General features: G+C 42.0%; 1 protein-coding gene across 1 annotated transcript in view; it reads right to left on the bottom strand.

The window, feature by feature from the left end:
* LOC102095909 (phospholipase A2) overlaps positions 1-13,343 on the bottom strand; it is a 31,704-nt gene extending 18,361 nt beyond the window's left edge. Inside the window, exon 1 of the mRNA XM_065063043.1 lies at positions 9,226-13,343. The gene's annotated coding sequence lies outside the window, so the exon portion shown is untranslated. The remainder of the gene's footprint in view (positions 1-9,225) is intronic.
* Positions 13,344-14,031: the final 688 nt, after the last annotated feature.

Genomic DNA, 14,031 nt, shown 5'->3' with positions numbered 1-14,031 from the left:
AGGGGGTAGATCTGAGGTGCTGATGGAGCAGCAGCTTTTTCCATATTAGCACTGCTGGATGTGAGGTAAACATTGTGCTAGGGAAGAGTTACACCACTGCAGGGGGCTCCTTTCCCTCCTCCTGGCTGCCTCCAGCCCTTGTGAGGATCTGTTACCATTCAAACTCTGTTCATAACACACAAAACCCAGAGTTATATCCCTTCACATATCCCTTCCCAAGGCACGGGCAGAGGAGACACAAACCACGGAAGTGAGATGGGGTGCAGGTGTTCCCAGGTTGTCTTCCTGCTCTCTCATTAGGTGGAGACAGGCCGTGAGGGAATGCAGTCACTGCAGTGGGGACAGGCCCAGCTGCCTTGTTCTCTCATCACTAGAACTGTCAAGGCTTTCCTGACTTTAACAGTCTTCTTATCCTAAGTGTTAGTGACACTATCTTTTATGCCGAAGCCTTCAGAAATATCCATTTCCTAGTTTGATCTGCCCCTTCTGCTGCAGCGCCAGCAGTCGTCCTGCGCCTGTAGGACAGGCCTGCTCGGTAACAGAGAGCCTCTCATGTCCTCCAGAAACCATCAGGATTCGGTGGACATCACATAACCTGTTGCATCTGTCAGGGCAGTGGGGCCAGAAGGTTTTCATGTCACAGGTACCCAGGACATCCACAGCATGGCCTGGCATGAGGAACCTGCTGACATCATCACCTGGAGACATTGCCATGGGTACAAGCCAGGGAGAAGGGCATCTCTTTGGAGCCACGCTAGGCACTGCCTGTCGTGGCTCCAAAGAGATGGCTGAAAAGAGGAATCCCTTATCAACTGAGCACTTTTAGACAGCTGGCTCTAGTTTCAGAGCCTTAGTGACATTTCCCACTTAAAACAGTGGAAATATAACCAGCATTAAAGTACCTCTACAACAGGAACAGGCCGAATAGAGATATCTTATTTAAATACTGTTAGCACCTCAGGTTGCTTAGTTTATGAGATCCACTAAGAGGCTGGGCTGCTTCATCTAATAGGAGGCCCAGGGAACACACAAACATGGACATGAACATACACTCTGAAATACAACACAAGTTCCTGAAATTCCTCTGAGTTCTCTGAAAAGGAATGGCTAAAATAAATGTCTGTGTCCATTTAACAGGTACCCCTCTCAGAGACAAAGCTGGAAGATCCATTATACCAGTTCATACCAATGACACCAAGATTCATGATACTCATGCAGACTCTGAAGCCCACTGAAGTACTTGCATTGACATGTCAGTGTTTTGAAGTCTGTTGTTTAAATTCATATGCAGTCCTCAACAGAGCAAAATGACATTTTTCTTTTCTGGTTGTAAAGATAATGTAAACAGAGGTGTGTTGACAGCTCCTGCCATGAGACAGAGAAAAGGATGACCTGGGTGGGGAAGGCATAATACAGATTAGGAGCACATAAAATTCTTATTCCACCTTTGCAAGTACCTTTCAACCCTGATTACTCTACCATCCTCTCTCAGCTTTGCCAGCATATTTCAGTGTTGCCTATCTATGTAGTCTGCTATGCACTGAGCCATCTCCTCCAAATGCTGTCTACTTTGGCTTCTTATTTCCCCCTTGTTCAGGCTTCATTCCCACCACACCCCCCCCCCCCCCCCCCACGCTTTTTTTTCCCCACTTGCTAAAAGTTTTGCTGCTTCTGCACTTGGCATCTCACATCTCTCTCCTTCTATCTTTTGTCTTAACTTGCCATTTTCACCTACAACATCATTAATACCTTGGACTCACACTGGTACTGTCTTAAGACTCAGGTACCAACAGAGACAGAAAAGTGCTTTTTTATTTAAGGCCTCCATTTATAACAGCAGTCAGTCCTGTCTAGGTTATGAAGCACTTGGGAGCTCTGAATCTTCCACTGTTTTAAGAGGATGGGCAATTAGAGACTTCTTGAAGAAAAGAGGATATATGTTACACTACCTCCTCTCCATCATCCAGATTGCTTTATTTGGATGCACCTAGTATACATCCTAGTGTCTTTTATGTTTGATACCTGAGTATATAAAGAGAAAGCCAATAATGGGGTAACATTTCCTACAAAATATGAGAAATCAAGCATTCCCTTGAAAGTGCCACTATGATGATTCACAATCTGCTCTCCTGTAGCACTGTTGAAGGCTGGCCATGAGCTCAAGGTTACTGCTACCGATTTATTATGAGGGGCACTGGAGAACAAGGATTTAGCTGCTCTGTTTTCTTGACATCAACCAGCACTGTATATGGCAAGTTTTCAAGTGTTCCTGGAATCCTTCTGCTGTTAGTTAGGCCAGGGTTTTGTTAACGCAGAGAGACACACACGACTAAGCTTATATTGATTAAAGTACCCAACTGGGAAATTCTTCTTTACTATTTCCCCAATCACAATTAGAATTATTAAGCCCAAGTTTGAATACTGTACTCTGCTTACATAGTTAATATAATTTCACAGGTCCTTCAAAACCTCTCTCTCTACATACATGTATACACCTCAGCACCAATATTTGTATTTCCTACTGTGACCTTGTTTTTGTTTCATGACTCATCACCTCTTCAATGTTGTGGAAATTGTTGTCTTCTGGGTTTCATACTTGGTATATAAATAGGTTTGGAAAAAAAAACGAAAAGGAAAAAACATCATGACAGTTAAAGAAGCTCCACCTGTCAGGAGGAGAAGAGTAGATGGCTCTGCAATTTATTCTGCTGGGGAAGCAATGCTCACGCTGGTCATTGTGGTCACCTAGTTGGTTTGTGCTTCTTTCCTGTCTGACCACTCCCCAGCTGAGGGCACATGCTGCGTGTACTACATCTCATCTTCAGGCTTTGTGCTTGTGGTGGGTAACCGATCACTTCTGCAGCCTCAGTGCCAGTCCTTTTCTCCCTTACATGACAAGGATCTATCTGATCAAAGCCTGCACCTTCGCGCCCGGGGACAGGTGAGGTGAGGGCTGGATGCTGTTGTGGTCTGAATGCTGAATAGCCCGGTGCCTCATGCAACCAACAGCCCTCAAGCCACAGCAAGGAGCTGCAACATGGGAAGCTGCCAGGCTCACAGAGATCTCCTTCATTGCCAGTCAAACTGCCTCTTTTACATTGAGCAAACAATCCTGACGAGGAACTTCAGTTATGATGTCATGTATTCTTTTGATCACAAGTATAGGAAAATTTCAACATTTACCTAGCTCTCCCGCCTGTTTCTCTATACCATTCCCAATACTTACAGTAAAATTAAGACCACACTAAAGGACATAGATAGCATAATTATAATTTTACATGCTAATTTATCATTAGAATGTTGGTGGTGGTGGTGGTGTGGTGGAATGAGATAGCAGGCTGTGCCTGCTGAGATGCCTTATCACTTCAGGGATGCCAGTCACCGCTTGGGAGTTCAGGAGTTCACCCAGTTCCCAGCACACCAAGAAACTGCCACAATAAAAATACTTGTATACTTCGCAGAAAAAGATCTGCAATGATAAAAAAGCGTGTAAATTCATGTAGGGTGTCTTGCCCTCTAGGCTGGGCAGCAAAAAGTAGGTCAGCTCTGTAAAGCCCTAGCTAAAATCGCTAAATTCAACTTCAGTGTGTTTTCCCACAGTTAAGCCACTCATCCTTTACACTTTGCTCCATTGTATGTTTGGAAGTTGTGCATTTTCATTGTCTCTTTTTGCATTTTGGTGCCACACATAAATACCACTGGACATCAAGTCCCTTACAGCTATCAGTCATATTTGCACATTAAGCAGTGTCTGTCTCTGCCTGAAAACATTATTCTCATTCCAAACAGCTCTGATACATCTTGCAACCAGTTCCTGAACTTTCTGACATAAGATCTATGAAGGTTTCATTCTCTTAATAAGTGGTGCTATATCGGACACTCAATCCATAGTGATATTTTGGGACACATGAGAATAAGATGAGGCTTTGCTTTCCTCCAGTCAGAAGAACAAGTGTGAACACTTGTAAAGCTTGTGCCACTTCTTTGCCTACTCAGAGTTTCTTCCTGGTTCCTGCCTGGAAATTAGCTTACGGGTGGGTTTACTGATACTTACTCCTACTTCTATTGGACTGAGGACATAGATTTGTTTGGTTGTCAACTTTTCCTGTTGGGCAGGCAGCGTATTACAATATGACAAGAGCTGCAGATGCGGGCTTTTTGTGGTGACTTTTCCAGACTTGTGTCATAGACCCTGGTGATGAGCAGGTCTGCCATGTATGATGCTGCACTTATTCCTCAGTTTTGCTTCGTTGGCTCCTTCTAGGAGACACAAGAATCATTCAGCCAGTTGTCCTCACAGTCATACAGATTTCCACAATAGATGACATTCTAATATCACAGCTACTGTGCTGTGAGGATTCATATATTCCCTAAATCAGGTCCCTAGGAGCATTCCCAACCTCTCCGTCCTGTTAATAGTGTTCTTAACATGGTAAGGGACCACTCTATCCAAATTGCTGATAGTAATTTTTGGCACCAAACTGTAAGATTAATGTGGCTTTTTCCTGAATAAGATCATATTTCTTTCGTTGCATGCATCCAACAATCGACTCTTTAGGGCATTTTGTTTAAACTGGTTGGGCCTAGGCAAAGGTCCACCTTGGCTGAGTTTCCTAGGGCTATCAGAGCTGGTCACCTGGCTTTATGTACTTCAGGACAAGAATTCTGTCTATTTGCTTAGTTTCTTCCATTTATTTGGAAATTCAGATTTATTTTTTTTTTTAGTAAGTACTCCATAAAGTTCTGCTGAAGTGAATGACAGAAGCAGTCTACTTCTTGGAGTAACTTATTCAGATGTTACTTGTGTTCTTTCCAAAACACTGATTTTTTTTTGAAGCTTTGTTACAGAAAAGTCAAAATCGCATGCATGCTCTTCCAGTTGCACTTGTTCGTAGATCTGCTGAGGGTGGCAATTCTCACTGGTTTAGTAAGTTTAACTGTAAATAAATCAAAATGTATTTCTCCATAATCTCTGTGTTTTCTGTTATTTTAACCTATATGTTTTTCCTTTGTATTGCGGTTTAGCTTTCCCTGGTGGAGTGATAGTTAGGCCACTGTCTAGTTTAAATTTGGCTTGACAAGTTTGCTACCCTCTCTTGCACAGCACTGAGCACGTCTTCACACATGCAACTACTGCCAAATGGCGCGTTTGGTGCTTTGGTTCCTCTTTGTACAGGGAGCATTATTTTTTTTTTGAGACTACTACTGAATTAATTTTTGCTTGTCTGCACTATGTTAATGCCAGATATGATCAAAACCTTGTTTTCTGAGTCAATGCTTACTTTCTATAAAAAAGGATTTTTCTTTCATTTTCTTCTCTGTGTACCTTTTCTGGCTACAATTAGTGTACTTGGCTAGTAAAAGAACATTTCTGAATTTGTATTTCTTCCTTCCTACATGTGGAATTGTGGAGATGGCATCAAGTCTGAGGTTTTGCTCACTGCTGTTGTTCTGTACATGTGCATTTATTTTTCATTGTATACTCAAGGGTCCCTTGTGTTATTTGCTGATCTCTGTATCATCACACAGAGCTATAACTGGAAGCCTGATTTCATCAGGCTAACAAAAGTATGCATTGTGAAAAAGTAAGGATTAGAAATGTTCAATTGGTTGACACCTTCCCTTCACCAATATTTTTATAAGTTTTCATAGGGTAAAGCCTTAGACAAGGTAATTTGTCAGCCTCAATGCACTCTGACAGCGTACAAAGCAATGTAATCCTAGAAATTAAACGTGCAGTGATCCCTGGAGAGACATTTCTCCTGCTTAGAACCAAACACTAGGACTTGCTTTGCCTCAAAACCAACCAAAAACTCAAAACAAAACAAACCCGATAAGCTGAAAAACCACGACACAGTTTCAAAACAAGTTTCTTCTTATTCTTCTACAAGCCTCAGGGAAAGATTTTGAAACAAAATTAACATCTGCAACTAAAACCTTTAATTTATATTTAAAGCCCTTAAATGTGTGAGTTGGTCATACCAGAGTCAGAGCATTTCCTTGTAACTTTTGAATATGAAAGCTACTGCATCAGCTTCATATACTTCAGCTTCAGGTACCCACAGAGAACATAAAGTACCCACCACCATAGCATTAAGATGTTAGCAACTCGCTTCAAATTTCATTATTTCTAGTTGGACCTGGCTCTTCTGTTTGGGCTTAACTGCTTATGGCTTCAATGCACTCACCTCTTCATTACCCTTTCTCTTCTTGTTTGTTAAGTTTTGTCACTATGAGAAGATTTGTGCCATGTCCGATAACATGAATGAGAGAGAGTTCAGAGATCTCATCTGAGATAAGCCATTCGTATGTGGAAAGAACCTTAGATAAAAAAGAACAAAGAGAACAAAGAAGAACTCAAGACTGGAGTGATGATAGGACACAATGAATTGAGATAGAGCAGAATCTATTGATAGAAAGTGAATATGATGAGAAACAAATTATTTCCTATTTGAAAGGTAATTAATTCTGCCTCAGAAATCAGTAACAATGAAGAAATCTTGCTTAACTAACCTCATTTTCAGAGGCAAATTTCAAAGATGCTTTTGGGGAACCAGCTGACAAGTGCTTCTGTGTGAACAACTCAAGTAAAATATTATCTCAGAACAGATATTAATGTATCACTACCATGAAGCTACTTTCTTTCCTGCAAGGCCAGAAGGAATATCAGCTTTATTATTTGCAGTTCAGACTTATTTTCCAAACCTTGCTTTTGTCAAGTTCTCTGTCATCTCTTATTTCTGATGCTTTCCCTTGATCACTTTCATTTCAGTCTGACTCAGTAGAAAAAACATCAAAAAGAAGTCTCATTGCATATCAAACATTTGTTCTTATTCTCCTATTTATGACATTTTTTTAATGTCACTCCATATGAACTAATTCATCAATGTCTAAAAGAAAGCAATTCTGTGCTACAAACAATAGGTACGTGTGGTCTCATTTCACCCCTACAGGAAATGCTATAAATGGGACAGGAGTCTAATGTGAGATATATTGTGAAAAGTGAATCAGTGGGTGAGATTCTTCATTCCACTAAGTGACTGGCTTCCTTAAAATGCTGCATCAAGGTTCAAAACTGTTAGATACCTATGTGACTGTGAATTTTACCGATTAAATCTGCATGGCATCACTCAAGCATCTGCAGGATTTCAATGCTAGTCTTCTGTTTGTTCTAAAACCAGGAGAAGCAAGTCCCAGTGCATTTCATTCAGCCCTAGAAAAATCACCTAAAGAAGTAACAATACATAACACCTCTCATTCACTGTGTAACACTGATATCAATGATTTTTAAAAAGGGTAAGATGATCATGAACTGTAATCTAGACAAAGGACTATTCTGTCTAGCAAGCACTCAGATGGTGATGCTTCCTTCAATGGAAGCACTAAGAGGGTCCCTGTCCTCTATGAGGCCTCTTTGCAGGAAACTTGTAAGAAACAGTATTTCAGCAACTCTCGCTTGAACTGGCCAATAGATTCTGAAGAGGAAGGAAGGACAATAATCATGAATACATAGACATCGCAGTTTCCTCAGGTTTGTCTCACTTAGAAACGAAATTAAATAAACCCCAATCTAAACACACCTCAAACAAATACAATAAATGGGTTTTAGCAAAGTCTACATGAATGACCTTTTGGAACACATCTTGAGCCAGTGCCTCAGGTAAAACAAGTAGATGGATCACCACTGAATTTCGCAACAGTCATGTGAGTGAGTGTCCATGCTCAATTGCCTTTTCCAGTATTTGTATTTCATAAATTCTATGACAGAATTAGCCAAGAAAGTTCCTCAGAAATTGTATCTCTTGATAACACGCAGCAGATCAGCCCTTGGGTAGATGGAATGCTTCCTGAAGATGGTTTGAACAATGAATATAAGAGCATAGGGCTGGAAGGATCAGGCATGCCTAGACCAAGATTTTTTTCTCTGTCCACCACTTTAACTCTCCTTTACTATAAACTAAACTGGTTAACTCTTGTCCTGTCAGCAGTGGATGTGGACAACTACTAGCCGTTGTCTGCGTCAGTTCCTTTTGTAAAAAGCATTACTTGCCCCACCAAAAGAGTCCCTCCTATCCATAATAGCTCCACTGCTCCCTATCTTGTAGGTTATGGTTTCTAAACCTTCTAGAGGTGCTGTTCACTTCTCTCAGGATACCTGCAACTGCCTACAACTTCAAGACACAGCATCAGCTAAGGCTGAACATGGTCAAATGAAGAACAACTATTTCCTGCATCTTTTACGCATCTCCCAAGTTACTACATCCCAGAACAGAAAACCTCCAGAAAACATCACCTTTGCCTGAAATTAATCTTCCTGAATCATCATGGTTGGAGACTGTTGGTTGGTAACTCTCAGGATTTTGACTTGGGTTAGGGAGCTTGAAATTAGTGACATCTTTGTTGAAAATCTTATTTTATCAGTGAGAAGAAAAAGGTGACCCACATAACTTTAAGAAACTCTAGCAGTTAATCTAAAAGTTAATGACAATAATGGAAAAAACTGAGCTGAATATGTGATACAGCACCTGAAAAAATAGGAGAAAAAAAATCCCCCAAATTGTCATTACCTGTAGACCAGAATCTTTGCATTGTGCATGATGGCACTATGGGGGTTTTCTTTACTGCTCTATCAGCTGATCCATGTTTCCTTGCCTGCTTGTGGAACATGAACAATGCTCAAATATCAAGAAATTGTCAGTTTCCTACTGGCCATCTCCTGGGGTGAAGATGACCCAGGGGAGGGAGCATAACAGAAGCAGACAGCTGGCAAAAAAGAGCTCCTTTAGCCCCAACTGTGCTACATAAATCTTTTACTGCAAGGTAAGGTCTGATTTCTCATTCTGTAAACACTGGACACAGACAATTTAAAGCATAAACTGAGTACCTGGCAGAGTAGAGCCAACAGCATCCAGGTCACATTAGGAAGGGTGCCAGTGCTTTAAAGGGATTCTGGGGCACAGCTACATGCCCTAACAAATGCTCCTGTGCCCAGCTTTTCCAATTAGCTGGCTTCAGGCTTCCAGACACACCCAACTGGGTGCATAACAGGATTGCGGACAGACTTAAGGCCCTCTGAGTACAAGCCAACGTGCCTCTAAAGTGTGTAGCTTTTTTATTAATTGTGGTAAAAGAGGCTATGAAAGAGAGAGAATGGAGAGGGGAGAATCAGTGCAGGAGCTGGGAGAAGGAAGCGAGGAGACACAGAAGGGGAAGAACATGTCTTACCTGGATGATGATACTCCTGTCAGCTCACAAAGGTGGCTGGAGGTAAAACACATCTGTCTGCTCCGTAACAGGTTTGGCTTCCTTTTCCCCATAACGCTACATACTTCCTTGAGCTCTCCGCAGGGGACAGGCCTCACTGCTACAGCCTCCTCTTCAACCCCAGGCCTGCAGGGGAAATCACTGTGTATTTTCCACACTGTCTCTCACACAGCTGATGCAGTTGTGCAAGTGCTTTTCCCAGACAGGCCTGCAGTGGCTCAAGCAGAACAGCGAAGCTGCCTCGGAACCCATGACCCGCTCTGAGAGACTGTTCACGTCCCACTGCACCTGCCAGGTCCTCCTGCCTCATCTCCCAGTTCAGCACTGGGAGGCAGGGGTGACTCCTCCAGCAGCATCTCACTACTGACACCATCCGTGATATCCTCAGTTGTGAATGGTTTTATTACTTCCCAGAACTCAAAGACCTTCAGTGAACACAAGCAGTCCTAGCACTGGACAAACACTATGGTTTTATACCTCTGCTGCTGTTGTGTGGAAGTAAACATCAAAATGCAAATCACTTAAATGGGTCACTTGAGTGCATGACAAAGGGTTTTGTTTGAAAAAGAAACTACTTCAACAGCCTCAGAAGGCATTCAGAAAGCAGAGCTTATTTCTGGTGAAGTCGAAACCAACCCTTTCTCAGCCAAAACAATTTAATGAAGGTTGAGGAAATTACTCGAGTAAAGTCACAGGGATCACAAAATCACCCACACAGGTAGTTTCTTCAAATGAGGGGATCAGCAGTGGTAAGGGAGCCCAGTACAGTGTAGGGCTGAGACCCAGGAAGGATTTGGAGAGGCCATGGAACCAGTTCTCCAGAGTCTGCTATCAAGATGGCCCACAGGCAGGAAGGCTCTGGCAGAGCTGAGGCATCACAGAAAAAGGGCACCTGCTGTGTGCTGCCATGCTTCAGTTCACTCCTGCTCTCATCCAGCCAGCACTCCAAAATGCACCACATCAGTTTGGTGATTAACTGTTACATTCAATCAATTATTACGTCACCATCAGTGTAAACATATCAGATGGTCAGCTTCGCTGCTGTTCACATGTGTGTCTGTCACAGGCAAATCATCTGAGGACTGAGGGAGGTTTCTCAGTGAATTTACATAGAAACCATTTAACGTAAAAAGGTACTGCCGTGGAACTTGGCCAACAGCATCAGCTATCAGACTCAGGAGAGTAATCTCCCAGATAATCAAATTACCTAAAGGTACAAACTGCACTTGGCCTCAGAGGATGGAAAACCCCCAACATTCAATGCAGTATTGATTTTATAGCTTAGCCCAAGAGCGAACTCATGGCCTATCACAGTAGGACACTGCTGGGAAAGGCTCTAATCACCCTCACCTGACACAGTGTGAAGGACACGCTGACACAGGTAACAGGAGTCTCCACAGTCAACCTGATGAGTATGGAAACACAATGGGGCACTGGCAGAGCAGGACTCCCTCCACCAGGAAGTCTGCCTGCATTCCTCCAGGCAGACAGCTAACAGAGGATGGGTCTTCCACAAAGAGACCACATGCTGCTGCTTCATAGGGCTTTTCCATCTTTCTAAAAATAGCAGTATCGTATTGTAACCCTTTTATTATGAGGATGTTGAAAGGGGAAGTTACAACAAGGAATGGTCCTCAGCCACGGCTCAATCAAGTTAACATGCAGCAAAATAGGCTCATGCATTCAGCCGTGGAAGCTGAGTAGAAAAAGGACAGATTGTAAAGGTCCAGACACGTGGTAGGTCATAGCATGGGACAGACTTTGCTAACAAAGAGTTCTGGCAACACTTCTGCATTATTTAGTTTTTTTTAAAGACTATTAAGGATGTTTGGATCAATCTTATTTTTAGTAGGTACTCCAAATTAAAAAAAAATAAATGCATGTCTGATATCAAGAACTAGCCCAAATTACAGATGTAATGCGTACCTCCATTAAAAAGTTACATATGTGAGGATTTCCTCTTCTGAGATAGTGATACAAAATACGGTAGTAGATTGTCTTCTTTGCAAACATCAATCTGAAAAAATATTCTAAAACCATTTAATGTAAGAGAAAATTAAAGAGGCAGATCGAAGGCTTGAGAAAGCTGGAAAAATAAAAAAGGCTATTTAAAAAAATCACTAGCTTGGGGTTTTTTTGGAGAGTTTTGATTAAGTAATAATTAATTTTAACTAAACAATTATTTTAGTTTTCTTGAAATTTTTCAGCCTTCACCTCAGAAAACCCAAATGTAGAGAGATGCTTGGATCCTCTGCAAAAATCAATTATCATCTTCAACCTTGTCTGTACACAGAAAGTGTGGAGCACACAGATATCTGACACTCAGTGCTCTAACCTGATCAATAAATAAAACATTGTCCCTATGGTTATTTTTAAAAGCAGTAATTTTAGAAGGGAGGAGGAGCGAGAGGAGTGGAATACATTATCACTGTCAGATTTTTTTCAGTGGTCATCAGTTTGTATAAAGGTTTGGCATGTATCAGCAGGCAGACAGGTGCTTGTTAGGTGTAATTTTGCACATGGCCATTATTGCCATATCCAGATACCTATACAGTCTCCCAGTTACAGAGCATCCATTCTTCCACTGTCATATATCTGGACTGTAACTTGAACAAAGTTTGCAGTCTGTAGTTTTGAAAGCTGTAGTTTAAAAATATAGGGCAAGAATAATATTCTACAGGAGCAGAATATTATCTCGAGGAGTAAACACTAAAACTTTTGACCCTTTCTAATTAAAAAACACGTTTTAAAAAAGCTCTATAGCACAAACATCTAGCTATTCCTGAGGAAATAGGAAAAAAAAACTAAAGCTGCTTCAAGATGTTATCCTCTTTCTGTTGAGATACACCATCTACTCAAGCAGGAAATACACACAGATAGAGGTGGACAATCAGCCCGAGATATAACGATAACAAGCTGCTGACATTCAAGATTTTCTCTTTGAACAGCAGGCACTGGTTGAATACACACAACACTAGTGAGCAGGAAAGACCTTTTCAGAAGTCATTGCCTTGAATCACTGAACTATGACAGCACTGTAAGAGACAGACTGTGAGCTGGTACATAACTTGGTGCCAACTGTAAGTGACAAAGAACAGAAAAAATACAAAAAAACCCCAAATACCTTTCTCAAAATACACTTCAGAGCACTTTAGATTAGGGGAGAGGAGGCATTCATTATCACCGTAGCAAAAAGACTGCAACAGATCTTCCACGAGGAAAAGACCACCTGGCCAGCACACAGTCCAGAAGGAAAAGGAGGCCATCACACATAGCTTCTTAGGTTGCTGTGACTCCGCTGTCACTTGTGCCCACGACATATTAATCCTTTCCTAAGTGGTGAACCGTTCCCTTACACAAGTTTTTTTTGTGTGTCTGCTCTATACCGCTTTTTTATTCAAGTAAGGAAACAGGATTGTCTATTCTCCTGTTTTCAGCAATCTCTCCTGATACCAGTGGGAGCTGTATTTACAGCCACAACAATAAAACCCCTCTTCACAGCCTCATTGACCAGCCCCTTCTGAGAATTGTTTGGGGTGGGAGGAGAGAACAGTGCAAATGCCACTTCAAGGAAAAAGTAAGAAGCTGCTACCTAAACTGAACACTGTACTGCTCTGTGCAGCTTTCTGCTAGTCCTGCTTTCTTAGAGGTTGTGTAGTGTTGGCAGGAAAACAAGCCCAAGCCTGTGAATATTCTTCTTCATTGTCATACAGGGGCACATTTGAAGGACAACAGAACCTTTATGGGCTTCTCATTAGAGGAGAGTTCACCCATTTGCTTATGCTGCCACTGTGATAGTGCTGTGGGTGCGCAGGAAGGTGGTGGTGGTGGTGAAGGAGTGGAGGGTGGCCTTTGCTGTGCTGCCTACATAGTACCACACCAGGACTTCACGCTGGAGTCCTGGAAGCTTGCTCCAGTGCAGTGTCAAGAGTCCTTGGTTGTCACACTCAGTCTAATGGGATTCTTCCTTCTCTTTTGTTTCTCTTCGTCCTTTGATATGCCTTCACTTTCACCAGCCCATATGAGTATTACAGATGGGTGCCATTTCCCCTGAGCACACAGACACACAAGGACATTGTTTTTTCATCTATTTTGATCTCACTATGTTTATCTGCCTCATCCATACCTCCAACATTAAACCAGTACCAGTAAACATCTCTCACAGTCAGATACAAATCAGCCTTCGATCTCACCACTGTGTTCCAGAGTTGGAGCACTCTTCACTTTCTTGAGCAAGGGTGTCTGCATTTGCATATACATATGTGACCACAAACACACGTACAAGCCTCAAGCTTCCCTTGAACACAGCCAACCTCTGAATGTGGCATGAGGATCTGCCAGTATGAAGGGCCTGTACCATACATCCCATGTCAAGATTTGCCTCATTATTGCGCTTAATCATTTTTAAAATGAAATTACTACATCCTCAGTGTCTACTCGCTTTTTCTCTCCTCCTTCAACGCCATTCAGCAGACCCAAGGCAGCCGTCCAAGAAGTCTTCTTGCTCCCTTTACACCTTGGGCAAAGGAGTTCCAAAGCAAGATAGCTATATGAAGATCCAACACCCCAGACAACAGAGAGGGGTGGTTCTCATTCTGTATGAAATCTGCCTGTCACTGAAATCCATTCTGATGAAAAAATTTCTACACAAGTGAAGCAAAAATACCCCAAAACTGAAAGGCAACACTCATTTTAGTTAAATGTTCCAAATTAAGGACCAACTAAAGCCTGTTTTGTTCATTTCAGAGCCGAGAAAACCAGCAGCAT

Source organism: Columba livia, chromosome 1, assembly GCF_036013475.1.
Source record: "Columba livia isolate bColLiv1 breed racing homer chromosome 1, bColLiv1.pat.W.v2, whole genome shotgun sequence".
NCBI classification, from domain to species: Eukaryota; Metazoa; Chordata; class Aves; order Columbiformes; family Columbidae; genus Columba; species Columba livia.
The sequence above is the reverse complement of the archived record's forward strand: the minus strand, read 5'-3'. Positions and strand labels throughout refer to the sequence as shown.